Source organism: Microtus pennsylvanicus, chromosome 1 (genome assembly GCF_037038515.1).
Source record: "Microtus pennsylvanicus isolate mMicPen1 chromosome 1, mMicPen1.hap1, whole genome shotgun sequence".
Taxonomy (NCBI): domain Eukaryota; kingdom Metazoa; phylum Chordata; class Mammalia; order Rodentia; family Cricetidae; genus Microtus; species Microtus pennsylvanicus.
Window position 1 is genome coordinate 45,253,741 of NC_134579.1, and position 13,518 is coordinate 45,267,258.

Sequence of the window (13,518 nt, forward strand, 5' to 3'; positions counted from 1 at the left end):
ACTTTTCAGTCAAGCATGAAATTTGAAGATCTCTTCTGCCTTGTATTGGCAAAGTTTGTCCTGCAGAATGTCTGGCAGTTTCTTCTGTGAACCCTGAAGGACCATCATGCCTTTTGTAAAGTTCACCAGTCACTTTTCTGTGGGTCCTTGATGTCCAATTCATATAGCATATCATCAAGAAGTCCAGGAAAGAGAAATTTTTTTCCTAAATGGCTAACCTTGTCACATTGAAGGCAAATTCCATAACAAGTTTCTTCAATGCCCATCCACCTCTTTGAAATAATTGATGATGCCAGACCAGACAAGGCATCATTTTCTCACTGTAGAGAAAAGTCTAAGTTCATATCATATAAATAAACTGAAAGAAAAAAAACTATATGATCATTTCATTAGATGCGGAAAAAGCATTTGACAAAAAGTCAACACCCCTTTATGATAAAGGTTTTGGAGAGGTTAGGGATACAAGGATCATACCTAAATATAATAAAAGCAATATATAGCAAGCCAACAGCTAATATCAAATTAAACGGAGAGAAACTCAAAGTCATTCCACTAAAATCAGGAACAAGACAAGACTGCCGACTCTCACCATATCTCTTCAACATAGTTCTTGAAGTTCTAGTAATAGCAATAAGACCACGTAAGGAAATCAAGGGAATTCAAATCGGAAAAGAAGAAGTCAAACTTTCGTTATTTGCAGATGACATGCTAGTGTAAATTAGTGACCCCAAAAACTCTACCAAAGAACTCCTACAGCTGATAAATAACTTCAGTGATGTGGCAGGTTACAAGATCAACTAAAAAAAAAACCAGTAGCCCTCCTATACACAAAGGTTAGAGAAGCAGAGAGGGAAATCAGAGAAACTTCACCTTTTACGATAACCACAAATAGCATAAAGTGTCTGGGGGTAACTCTAACCAAGGAAGTGAAAGATCTATTTGACAAGAACTTTAAGGCATTAAGTAAAGAAATTGAAGAGGACACCAGAAAATGGAAAGATCTCCCATGCTCTTGGGTAGGATCAACATAGTTAAAAATGGCAATTCTGCCAAAGACAATCTATAAATTCAATGCAATCCCCATTAAATTCCCAACAAAATTCTTCACAGACCTTGAGAGAATAATAATCAACTTTACATGGAAAAACAAAAAACCCAGGATAGCCAAAACAATCTTATACAATAAAGGATCTTCTGGAGGCATTACCATCCCTGACTTCAAACTCTATTATAGAGGTACAGTAATGAAAACAGATAGGTATTGGCATAAAAACAGATAAGCCGGGCAGTGGTGGCGCAGGCCTTTAATCCCAGCACTCGGGAGGCAGAGGCAGGCGGATCTCTGTGAGTTCGAGGCCAGCCTGGACTACAAGATCTAGTTCCAGGACAGGAACTAAAAGCTATGGAGAAACCCTTGTCTTGAAAATCCAAAAAAAAAAAAAACAAAACAAAACCCCAAAACAACAACAACAACAAAAACAGATAAGTCGACCAATGGAGTCGAATAGAAGACCCGGATATTAACCCACAAACCTATGAACACCTGATTTTCGATAGAGGAGCTAAAAGTATACAATGGAAGAAAGAAAGCATCTTCAACAAATGGTGCTGGCATAACTGGATGTCAACCTATAGAAGGATAAAAATAGGTCCATATCTATCACCATGCACAGAATTTAAGTCCAAATGGATTAAAGACCTCAATATTAATCTGAACACACTGAACCTGATAGAAGAGAAAGTGGGAAGTAGTCTACAACACATGGGCACAGGAGACCTCGCAGACACAAGGCCTAGTTTACTGCTTGCAGGCTTAGTGAAACAAAGGAACTCCTGTCCAGTTGCACTCACTACCCCATCCCAGCCCCCAAACAGGCTGAGCTGGAGGATTTTCAGGCCCCAAGGAAAGGGAAGGGGTGCTTGAGAACAAGCTGGGATGGGATAAGAAGAGAGAGGCAGTAGCTGGGGAGAAAATCCCCTGCAGAATGACCAGCAAGTTTAGGGGGTTGAGGAGTGTCTCTGCTCCCTTTCTGGGTCTTCTGCCACCGGTCAGGAACACGCTCACCCCTCCAATGGATCTTCTGGTACAAGATCCTACATTGCATTTTTAAATGAGCTGTATAAACATAATACCTTAAAAGAGAATAGAAATATATATGTAACAAAATTGCCCTTAAATTTATCTCAGTAAACCAAAGTCCATATCAGTGTATTCATTTCTTTTCTTAACTGTGACTATTAACCATTTATAATCAACCTCCTTTTAATAAAAACAAATATTTATAAACAATATTTAGGAAATTTGGGCATAGTTCTCTAGATTACTTCCTGCTGATTAGGAACACTGTTAATGAGGTCTTTTATGGGGTGTTCTATGTCGTTTATCCATCTCACCAAGCATACCTGAAGCTGTTGTGGATGTTGTACCACATGGACCATCACTTCAGGGGTCTTGTTTAATGAAACCAAAATAGCTGCTAAGTAATCCACACCTTTCTATCCTTTGTGGAAGCAAAAGCAGAACCTCTCTTCCAAAGTAACGTCATTAGACTTAAATTTTGAAGTCAAGATTTCTTTAAAACGTATATGTTGGTTTATCTTAGCAACCCATACAATGAAATGTCTCTCTGTAGTTAATTCATTCACAGTCAAAAAATTCAAAAAACCACAATAATATACATAATCCAGACGGTTTATGTATTTTCCATTTTTATGTGGCTTTTTAAAAACTCTATTTCTTTTCTATTTTTTAATTTTTGATTTTTTGAGACAGGGTTTCTCTGTGTATCTTTGGTTCTTCAGTATCTCACTTTGTAGACCAGACTGTTCTTGAACTCGTAGAGATCTGTCTGCCTTTGCCACCCAAGTGCTAGAGTTAAAGCCATGCACCACCACTCTATTTCTTTTACTAAGGACTTTCTCTATCCATTTTCTTTTCTCTCCCAAACCTACTTATATTTTTAAACACACTGTAAACCATTTAGAGGTTTTTTGTTTTTATGTTTGTTTTTCCATTTTCTTAATCTGTCTTTACTGTATATCTCTTTTTCTGAGCACATGAATCTTTAATCTGCTAAGCAGCATTACTAGAATTAGAGCTGTGACTTTGGCAGCTGTCTCTGCCCATTTCTTAGCTTCCTGAGAGTCTAGCTTCATGGTACAAGTACTGATGATAGCCACACTTATTGCCACATCTCTATGGAATTTGAAGCTCCCTGCTACCACCAAGAACTATGCCACCAGATACTTATAAACAACATTTAAGTGTTTGGTGGCATGGCTTCTTAAAAGAGCTGCAAGGTTTTTGCAGCTAAAGCTTGAGTCAGTAAATCTTTCTTAAATGAGCCCCACTTCTTCTTGCTGCCAGAAAACCCCACCCAAGGAAAGCTTGTTACCAAGAAACTGCACTTGTTCTGTTCTTCTCTGTCTAGAATCCTTTCTTTTAAACTTTCTGAGGCTTAATGTGAATATTCTTGGAAAACGTTTTGGGCACCATTTGCAACAAGAGATTGCACTTTCTTTCCAGCTACCCAGGCCTGAATATCATACAGAAACTATATTAATTATAATGCTGTTTGGCCAATATATCATTCATATTTATAGCTAGCTCTTACATATTAAATTAATGTATTTCTAGTAATCTGTTTATTGCCACATGGCTGTGGTTTACCCGTAATATTCTGGCAGCATCTTTCTGCTTCAGGAGCTATGTGGCTTCTCTTTGACTCCACCCACTTTCTCTTTATATCTGTTTGGATATCCTGCCTGACTTAACTCTGCTAAACATTAACCAGAACAGCTTTATTCATCAATCAATAGAAACAACACATGTACAGAAGGATATCCCACATCAGTTTTTATTTTTATTTCATTTATTTATTTATCTTTTTGATTCAGCAAGAGAGAACATGAAGTTGGGTGGATTAGGGAGTTAGGGAGGATCTGGGGAAATTTGGGGGAGGGGAAGCATGATTAAAATATATTGTATGAAAAAAATTCTTCCATTTTTTTCTTTTTATTGAAAATGCTACTTCTTAACTACCCTCCTCTCTGGAACTACTGCCTGTCTCTCATTAGAAAATAAGAGGCTTCTAAGAGATAACTTCTATCTTAGTTAGGGTTCTGTTGCTGTGAAGAGACACCATGATTATAGTACCTCTTATTAAGGAAAACATTCAGTTGGCACTGTCTTACAGTTTTGGAGGTCTAGTCTATTATCATCATGGTAGAAATTATGGCTGCATGTAGGCAGACATGGTGCTGGAAATGGAGCTGAGTTCTATATCCGGATGCACAGGCAGCAGGAGACTGTATGCCAAACATAGCATGAACATTTGAGATCTCAAAGTCCTACCCCACAGTAACACACTTTCTACATCAAGGCCATGTCTCCTGTTAGTATCACTCCCAATGAACGAAGCTCACAAACACACTAGTCTGTGGGGGCCATTTCTATTTCAACCACCACAATAACCAAACATTACAAATAAAATGTAATAAGATGAATCAAAAACCATCACATCAAGGCAGACAAGGAAATCTTCAGAAGGAAAAGAGTCCTTAAGAACAGGAACAGGAATCAGAGATTCACTTGAGGAGTCCCATAAAAATACTAAGTTGAAAGCTTTAAAATCTGCACAGAGGACCTGCCACAGACCAATATAGGCTCTGTGATTGCTGCTTCTGTCTCTCTTCATACGAGCCTTGTTCAGTTGATTTAGAGGGCCTCGTTCTCATGTTGTCCTCCATCCCCTCTGTTTCTTATGCTCTTCCTGCCTCCTCTTCCACTGGGTATCCTGAGTTTCAAGAGGAGGGCTCTGATGGAGCCATTTCATTTAGACTCTCTCTCCTGCAATTTCTGCCAGTTGGTATCTGCATCTGTTCCCATTTGCTGCCCAAGGAAGCCTTTCTGTTGGTGACTGAATAAGGCACAGATCTATACATATAGGAGAATATCATCTGGAGTAATTTTATTGGACTTTTTTTATGGTCAGTAGTGTTTCATTTTATCTTTTATCCTAGGTCTCAGCCTGGATTGTTTAGTTTCTGGTTCTTGGTTATCCAAGCCTTGTCAGGTATAGGTTCCATCCCATTTTGTGAGCCTAAGTCAAATCAGACATTTATTGACCACTTCTATAAGTTCTGTGCCACCATTGCCCTATCTCTTCTTGCAGTTAGGACAGATTTTAGGCCAAAGGTTTTGTGACTGGATTGGTGTTTTTGCTTCTTCATTAGTAGCCTGCAGAATACCTTCTCACACCAAAGACACTATAATATAGAGGGTGAAGGCTCCATGTAAAATATTTTTTAGGATACTTAATCAGTCGTGGAGGTAATAGTTTATGAATTTAATCTCAAAGCTTTTTTTGAAAGTCATGATGAAGACATTTCTCCATGAACCTAGATATTATTTTTAATGACCTAAGTGAGTTAGCAACTTGATTTCCTAATAGCTAGAGAGTCATCTCTAATAAAACTCAACCCTTAGGGAGCTAAGAACTTTTCTGTACTCCATAACATAAAGCCAGGCCTGTTAAATTTCAGTTAGAGAATGCAGCTGTGCTAACTAGAAGTCACCAAAATGACATAGCAAGAAAATTTCTACACTAGGTTTAATGGTTAATTTTAGTTGTTAACTTCACACATCTGAGAAAAGTAAACCTCATTTGGGGGGTTGCCTCCATCCGACTGGCATGTAGTTGTGGCTGTGAGGTATTTTTGTAAGTGCTAATTGATATAGTGGGCCCAGTCCACTGGGAAGTGATAGCCCTATCCAGTGGTCCTGGTCCATGTTAGAAAGGTAACTGAAAAAGCAGCCAGTAAGTAGCACTTCTCTATGGTCTTTGTTTTAGCTTCTGCTTTCTGTTTCCTACCTTGATTTCCCCTGATGATAGATTATAACTTGTAAACCAAATAAACCCCTTTCTCTCCAAAATTGGTTTTGAACAGTATTTATCATAGCAACGGAGAAATCTTAACCGATACATAGATCCCCAACTTCACTGTTGTTCATAATAGTTTCACTCCATATGACCCAAATTCTATGAGAATTTGAAGACAAAACACTTTTCTCAGGATTTATATTGCAAATCAAGGTAGAAAATTATGCAATGTGTACCCACTTTTACTTTTAAGCCATGATCAAGAAACAAAATGTAACTAACTTCTCACAATTATATTTGATCCTTATTCAACAGCTGGAGCAATATGATTCTCTTTAGAGTATATAATAAAGGAAACATAGGAGCCAGAGAAATGACTCAGCATTTAAGAGTTAGGAGCCAGAGAAATGACTCAGCATTTAAGAGTACTTGCTACTTTTCCAGAAATCCTGAGTTAGATTTCCAGAACCCACATCACATAGCTCACAAGCATCTGTGACTCCAGATACAGGACAGATACTTGCACTCATTAATCATAGCCACATGCAGAGACAAAGACATACACATAATTAAAACGTTTTCCAAAGGAAATAGTACCAAGGCTTATGTGTGATCCTTAGGCATGCCACAATACCTTGATTTAATTCCATTTGAATGATTATTTTGTCCTTTCTTATTGCTGTTTTAATTGCCCAGAAGTTAAATAGTATTGTGACACAGTAGACCTTATTCTTTCTCTTCAGTAATATAGATAGTGCTTACTATGCTGGATAAGGTATTTTGTGTTATTAGTATTGTTATGTATCATTTTCTGTCAAGTGTTCACTGAGCATACAGCCCAGGGCTGCCTCTGGGCTGTGTAATGCACGCCCAGTAGGCTGTCTTTACCTCCTGACTTTCTGTTTAGTGTAGTTCCTTAGTTACAGTAAAGTAGCCTCTCCCTCTTCATGTACCTATGTTGCTACCCTGTACGGAAATGCTTATTTTATTGCAGACACTGTGCTTGTTTCATTATATGCTGATGACAGTAAGCACTGTAAATAGTTTTCTAGGGTAGGTAGTATGATCACCATTTTAAATACAGGAAACTCGTAGCTTGCCTGAGATCTAATGGTCTAGTGGAAAATTCTAAGCACTTAGTCATCAGCCTTCCTGGTAGCTTTGTTGCTGCCCAAGGCTCCATAAACTTTGGCCAGGGATCAGTGATCAAAGGAGTCACTGTATTATACCTGTCACCACTTCACAAGGATGGACTAGTTGACCTCAGCCTTGTAACTATTAGGGCACTGGCTTCAGGGGGACTAAAGTTGTGACTGTAGACCAGAGAGAAACCTTCCAGGTACAGAGAGAAGCCATTAGCTGTATCTTTTTATCTGTCTAGTAAAAATGGGTCTGCTCTATTTCCCTTTCCCTTGTGATGTTGTCATAACAGTGTCTTCAGGAACAGTTAACAAGTAACTAACTTATTTACTTAAGTGGCTGATAAATAACTCTAGTCTGTTAATAATTGTCTGTGTGTTTCATGTAGCTCTGTGTAATCTGAGACAATCTTACATGCCTCACATCACAGATTGGATCAATATTTCTTTGATTTTCTTATCCCCAGCAACATGATACAAATCACATAAATAAAAATTTAAAGATTTAACCTAATTTATGACTGCACTTTGTAAGTGATGAATACTAATAAGTCTGGGCGTTTAGCCAATGTTACCTATATGTAAAATTTCACTCCACAATATAAAATAATAGATGTAGCATACACATTCTTCTAAAATTTATAAGCTCTCAGAAATACCTTGAGCTGTGTTCTGTTTTATCTGTGTTTCAACTTTTCCTACATATGCTTAGAGCTTTTAAATGGTTGGCACTGTGGGGGATATGTTCTTCTCTTATCTTTTAACACATGATGGTGATAAATGCATCACCTTGCACACAGTAGATGCTCATTGAATGTTGCTGGCCTAGTGAATAAATTAGTCTATACTAGATACAACAGATTTTCAGTCCTGAGTTGTTCTTGCCATCATTTCACTCTGCATAATTTAAAAAAGTTTTACCAAGATGATTAAAAATGTGTTACTGAATTACTGTGTAGATCCTAGAGTAATGGGATGAAAGAGACCCTGTGTACCCTGATGAGGAGGCAGAGTGTGTTCTCTGTAGGCACACCTAGTGGGTTTTATGTGTGACTGAATTAATTTATTTCTCAAAGTTAGATTTATGATTTCCATATGGTACTTCACAATCTTTTCTTTCACCTCTATTTTACCAGTTAATATTTTACTAGTATAAAAGTAATGTTTATTATTGATAATTAGCTGCCTATGAACCTCAGCAGAACAAAATTTAAAGACTTTGTCTTATTCAGATCTAATATCTTGGTATTTATATGTATTTATTCCATTTTTATAATCTTCAGTGTCATACTTTCCATGCAGTTGATATTATACATGCTTATATAACTTACTGCTATATCATGCATTTGAAGATTTCCATAAAATTTAATATGTTTAAAGTTCACTGTGAGTTGCAAAGAAATATTAGTTTGTATGGGTATGGTATGCCTTACTTATTTTATTTTGTTAGACATTCAAATTTCTTATAATTTTCCAATACCATACAATTATCTTTTACATTGTATTCATTTACGTACTTACTTAGGTGTCTATGTTTGCATGTGTGTTTGTGTGTGTGTAGGTTGGAACTGGAATCAAGACACTTGTAAGACAGAGGACAACCTAAGGAGTCAGTTACTTTTTTCCACTATATGGATCTCAAAGGTCAAATTCTAGTCCTTAGAACTGGCAACAAATGACTTTACTTACTGAACAATTCACCAGCCCTAAGTTATGCTTTAACATAAATTTCTATTTGTTTTCTATAATGTGAGGAGATGCCTAGAACTATTGAGCCAAACTTTCAAACTTTGTCTAATGGCTTTCAGAAGCTTCTTGGCAACTCATGCTTGTTGTCGGAGGCTGCTTGTTTGTTTCCCAGCCACCCAGACCCAAAATTATCACATAGAAGCTGTATTATACAATACTGCTTGGCCTATTAGCTCACACTTCTTATTGGCTAGCTCTTATATATTAAATTAACCCATTTCTATTAATCTGTGTATCACCATGTAGTTGTGGCCTACCAGTAAGGTTCTGTCTGGTATCTGGCATCTGTCTCCTGTGGAGGCTACATGGTTTCTCATTGACTCTACCTGTTTTCTCTCTACATCTTTCTGCTTGGAATTCCCACCTTCCACTATTCTGTGCTGCATTAGGCCCAAAGCAGCTTCTTTATTAACTAATGGTATTCACAGCATACAGAGGGAAATCCCACACCATCTCCATTTTTCTATCAAAACAAAAAGAACGTTTTAATTTTAACATAGCAAGATTACATACAACAAATCAGTTACCAAGCAAGAGTTATAGTTACAATATTCATATATACATTATCTTTTATCATAACTAAGGAAAACAATAATTATGACTATTTAATCTTCAACTCCATCAAAGACTTCAGAAGGATATAATATTATCTAAGTAAACGAGAAATGTACTGTAAGCAACTTCTAAAACTCTAGACTTGATAGAGACATCTTGCTGTCTGGATAGTCACCCAAAGTTCTGTAACATTGGGACATCCAACTTTCAGCCTACAGGCCCATAGTGTCTGACAGACTTTTCCATGAAGCAGGAAATTTCAAAGACAGTTCCACCTATTTTGGCAGTTTGTTGGTCACTTTCATCTGTGTCTTGCAGAATGTCTGGCAGACTCTTTCATAAAGCAAGAACCCTGAAGGGACCATCTCACCTTTAGACAAGTTCAGCAGTCCGTTTTTTGTTGATCCTGCATGTCCAGTTCATACAGCTTAGCATCATGCAGTTCAGGCAAGAGCAGTTTCTTGCCCATATGGCTAACCAGCTTCATAAAAAGCTTCAATGCCCGTCTTCCTCTTGAAGTAGATTGGTGCTGTCAGGAACAGATGTGTCTCATTGTCATGAAAAGTCCTAAGTTCTTAAAACATTTTAAATGACATATTTTGTAAGTCTTTGAAAGGTTTGAAGAATAACTATCCATCTGAAATATTTCTCTGTACATCTAGAAAACCTAACTGACTTAACCACAAGCTTGACTGTTATAGATCACTATCTATTAACCTGTATTTTTAATTATACATTACATTTTTAAATATGCTTCACAAATGCAATACCTGAATCAAAAGCATAAATATACATATAACAAAATTGACCTTTAAATTTGTATTAATAAAGCAAGATCCATACCAATGCAAAGTGTTCATCTCTATATCATATCCCCGTTATATTTTTCACAGAAATTGACTGTGACCATCAGTCACTTACAATGAATCCCCTTTAAATGAAAACAATCATTTATAAACAATTTTTGGGAATTTGGGTGTAGTTCTCTGTAAGCTGTAGTTTTTGGCATTCATGGAGACCTTTCAGAGAATCTTGGCCTATTAAACCACATTAGTCTGGAAAGAAGCCACAGGAAATAAAACAGAACTTCTTTTCCAAAACAGCATATCCTTAGAACCATATTTTGACGTCAAGATACCTTTAAAACATATATATTGGTTTAGCTTAGCAACCTGTACTATAAAATGTCTCTCTGTACTTAACTCATTCATAGTCAAAAAACTCAAATCACAATAATATACATAATCCAAACTCTCTGTATATATTCCATCTTTACATGGCTTTTTTTACTCCTTTATTTTTTGACTGTACTCTGTCTCTTTAAAGACTTTCTCTTGTTTTTAAAGCCATTTACTTCATTTTATAACTGACTACATTCTTTTTCCACTTTCAAGCCTATGTTTATTTATCCAACACTGTGTGACCCATTTAGAGGTCTTTCCATCTGAACTTGTCTTTATTGCGTGCTGTATCTATAATTATTTTTTTAATTGCTAAGAGGGTGTGGCCAGGACCAACTCTATAGTCCTGCCCTTTGCCTCCACCCAGTTCAACATGGCCTCTGAGAGCCATGCATGTTCCCTAGCTTCAGGGTTGTGGAGGGTCTATGTCACCATTACACAACCAGTAGCATCTTATTCAGAAACCCTGTTTAAGTGCTCAGCCTGCTGAAAGAGTCAGAATTCATGCTGCCAGCACAAACCAGGAAGCCACTGTTTCTTATGCTGAGTCAGTAAGTCTTCTGTTAAATGAGCTGAGGTACTACTTTTTGCAGCCAGCAAACAGAGCCCTTCCGGAAAAAAAAAATGCTGGCTACCAAGAAGCCATGCTTAACTCTGTTCTTTTGTGTCTTAATTTCCTTTCCAAGCTTTCTTAGGTTTTATGTGGATGTAGTCATCCCCACTTTGGAGTACCAGTCTTTTGACAGAAGCTGCATGGTTCCTGGCCACCCAGACCTGAAATAATCACACAGAAAATGTATTAATTGCAATACTCTTTGGACAATAGCTTAAGCATATTTCTATCTAGCTCTTACATATTAAATTAATCCATATCTATTAATCTGTGCATTGCCATGTGGTTGTGGCCTACTGGTAAGGTTCAGTCTGGGATCTGGCTTCTATCCCCTGCAATGGCTACATGGAGTCTCATTGACTCCCTCTACATCTGTCTGCCTGGAATTCAAGTCTTGCCCTATTCTGTGCTTCAATAGCCCAAAGCAGATTCTTTATTAACCAGTGGTAATCATAGCATACAAAGGGGAATCCCACATCACATGCTCATGCCCATTATATGTATTTTATTAAACCATCATAAATATCATTACCTATACACACTTTTGAGCAAGGTTTACTGACCTTTACATGTTGCTTTTATCAGCTGTGCTTAGACATATAAATTTTATACTTTGTTTTATATTTCTAAAGAATTATTAAACTGTCACTAGTAGCCTTTTTGTTATAATGATCTACCATCTAAACTCAGTTTTTTCCAAATGTGATTATCAGCTGCAGTTTTAAGCTAAACATTCATAGTTTTCTTTATGAATACTTGCTTTGCTGGTAGCTATGGCAGTGTGTTGGGCACGCATGCCCCATGTGCTAGGATGACTTCTAAGAGACTCAGTCTGGAATTGCTCTGCTGTAACAAAGTAAAGGAGCATTCAAATTTTTCTTTATTTCTTCTCTCTCTGTGTGTGTGTGTGTACAGCTCCATGGAAGCACTTTGCTTTCTCACCAGAGTTCCAGCAGCATGAGTACAGATGAACTGGAGGAGTTTTGTTTCAGAGAGCAGCAGTCATATTTGTATTAGCAAGGCGTTAGTCCTCGAAGAACACCAAGGGGAAAAAAATTCTAAGTGTTTTCTTTGTCCTTTAGTGAGAACGTTTGCATTGTAGAGGCTATGGTGAATCTTAGTCCCTCAGTGACCCTGCTGAGGTACTCTGTACATACATTCAGATGTATGAGTTAGGGTGGACTGAAATGCCTATAGACACATATACAAATAAGCTATTCCACCTTCTTTATGCACTGCAATCCTTCCCACTTTTCTGAAGAAGTTGTCTCACTATAAATTCTAGCTTTGGTTCAGTAAATTAATTTTTACTTAGATGACTTCTTTGTTTTACATTTTAGAGTATCTGATCCATCGCAAGTCTGTTTGTGCCTCACCCTGCACAGGTATGTGTATGACCTACCTATGACTATTTGAATGTATGTATTAACTGTGGATATATCACACTTTCTATATTGAAATTGTTTGTTGAAGTCGTAATATGCAAATGTTAAATTTTTGATCAATTGTCTTAATGAGAGTTCCAAAGAGCTATAACTTTGTAGATACGTTGCGTTGTAGTTCACAGTAAGAATCAGGTACACGTTTCTAAGATTTGATGAGCCAGAATAATTTTAATTACAAAGCATTCATCTGGTGAAGATTACGCAGTATTTTTATAGAACTGTACTGTTAAAGCGACTGACAATGTGCGGTCAGATCATTGAAGAGTCAGCCTTTGACAGCTCTTTTTTTTTCAAACCTTATTGCTTCCAATTTTCTCTTTTTGTAGAGGTTGCTTTGGATAGGGAGTGCCTGCAGCTCCACTTTCTTTTTCACTGTTCTCAAGCACCAGATAAACAGAAAAGGGGTGGGAATATTTGCACCTGTTTAAAATTTCAGCCATGCTGTGTTGTGGTTCCTGGGCAACAGGCAGGAATTCTCGAAAGCTTGGTTGCACCTGCTCAATTGGTGCTCACAGCTGTGTCATATGCGAGGGAAGCACAGATAAGCTTGTCAACAGTTTGCCTGTGCTGGTGTGAGTTTGTGGTTTGTGTACTCTTGAGTTGGAAAGATAAGAGATGTAGCCCATGGACTGTTACATTGGTCCATTATAAAACTCACTGGTTATCATGTCCAAATATTTTTACTTAATTCTTTGTTTTGTGTCTCAAATATTTTTTGCATGTCATGTCTGCCTTAGATAATATATGTGCAGTGTAGCTCAGAGAATGTATCTCTCGAGAAAACTGTGTTGATAATTTTTGTCCTAGGAGAGATATTTTGTGTTTGGCTTGATTCTACCATGTTGGCAGCCCCACTATGCGGGGCTGGATGTAGTTATTGATCCATTTAGCTGAACAGATTTGAAAGCATTTGGCTATTAGTGGACACATGGGGCACATTCAGAAAACACAAGA

The 13,518-nt window shown here is 37.4% G+C and overlaps 1 protein-coding gene across 16 annotated transcripts in view; it reads left to right on the top strand.

Annotated features, from left to right (window-relative positions):
• The window catches only part of Zbtb20 (zinc finger and BTB domain containing 20), a 766,528-nt gene that overhangs the window by 197,012 nt on the left and 555,998 nt on the right, over positions 1–13,518 (top strand). For all 16 annotated transcript variants that reach the window (XM_075962725.1, XM_075962896.1, XM_075962754.1 and 13 more), the window contains exon 3: positions 12,460–12,504. The gene's annotated coding sequence lies outside the window, so the exon portion shown is untranslated. The remainder of the gene's footprint in view (positions 1–12,459; positions 12,505–13,518) is intronic.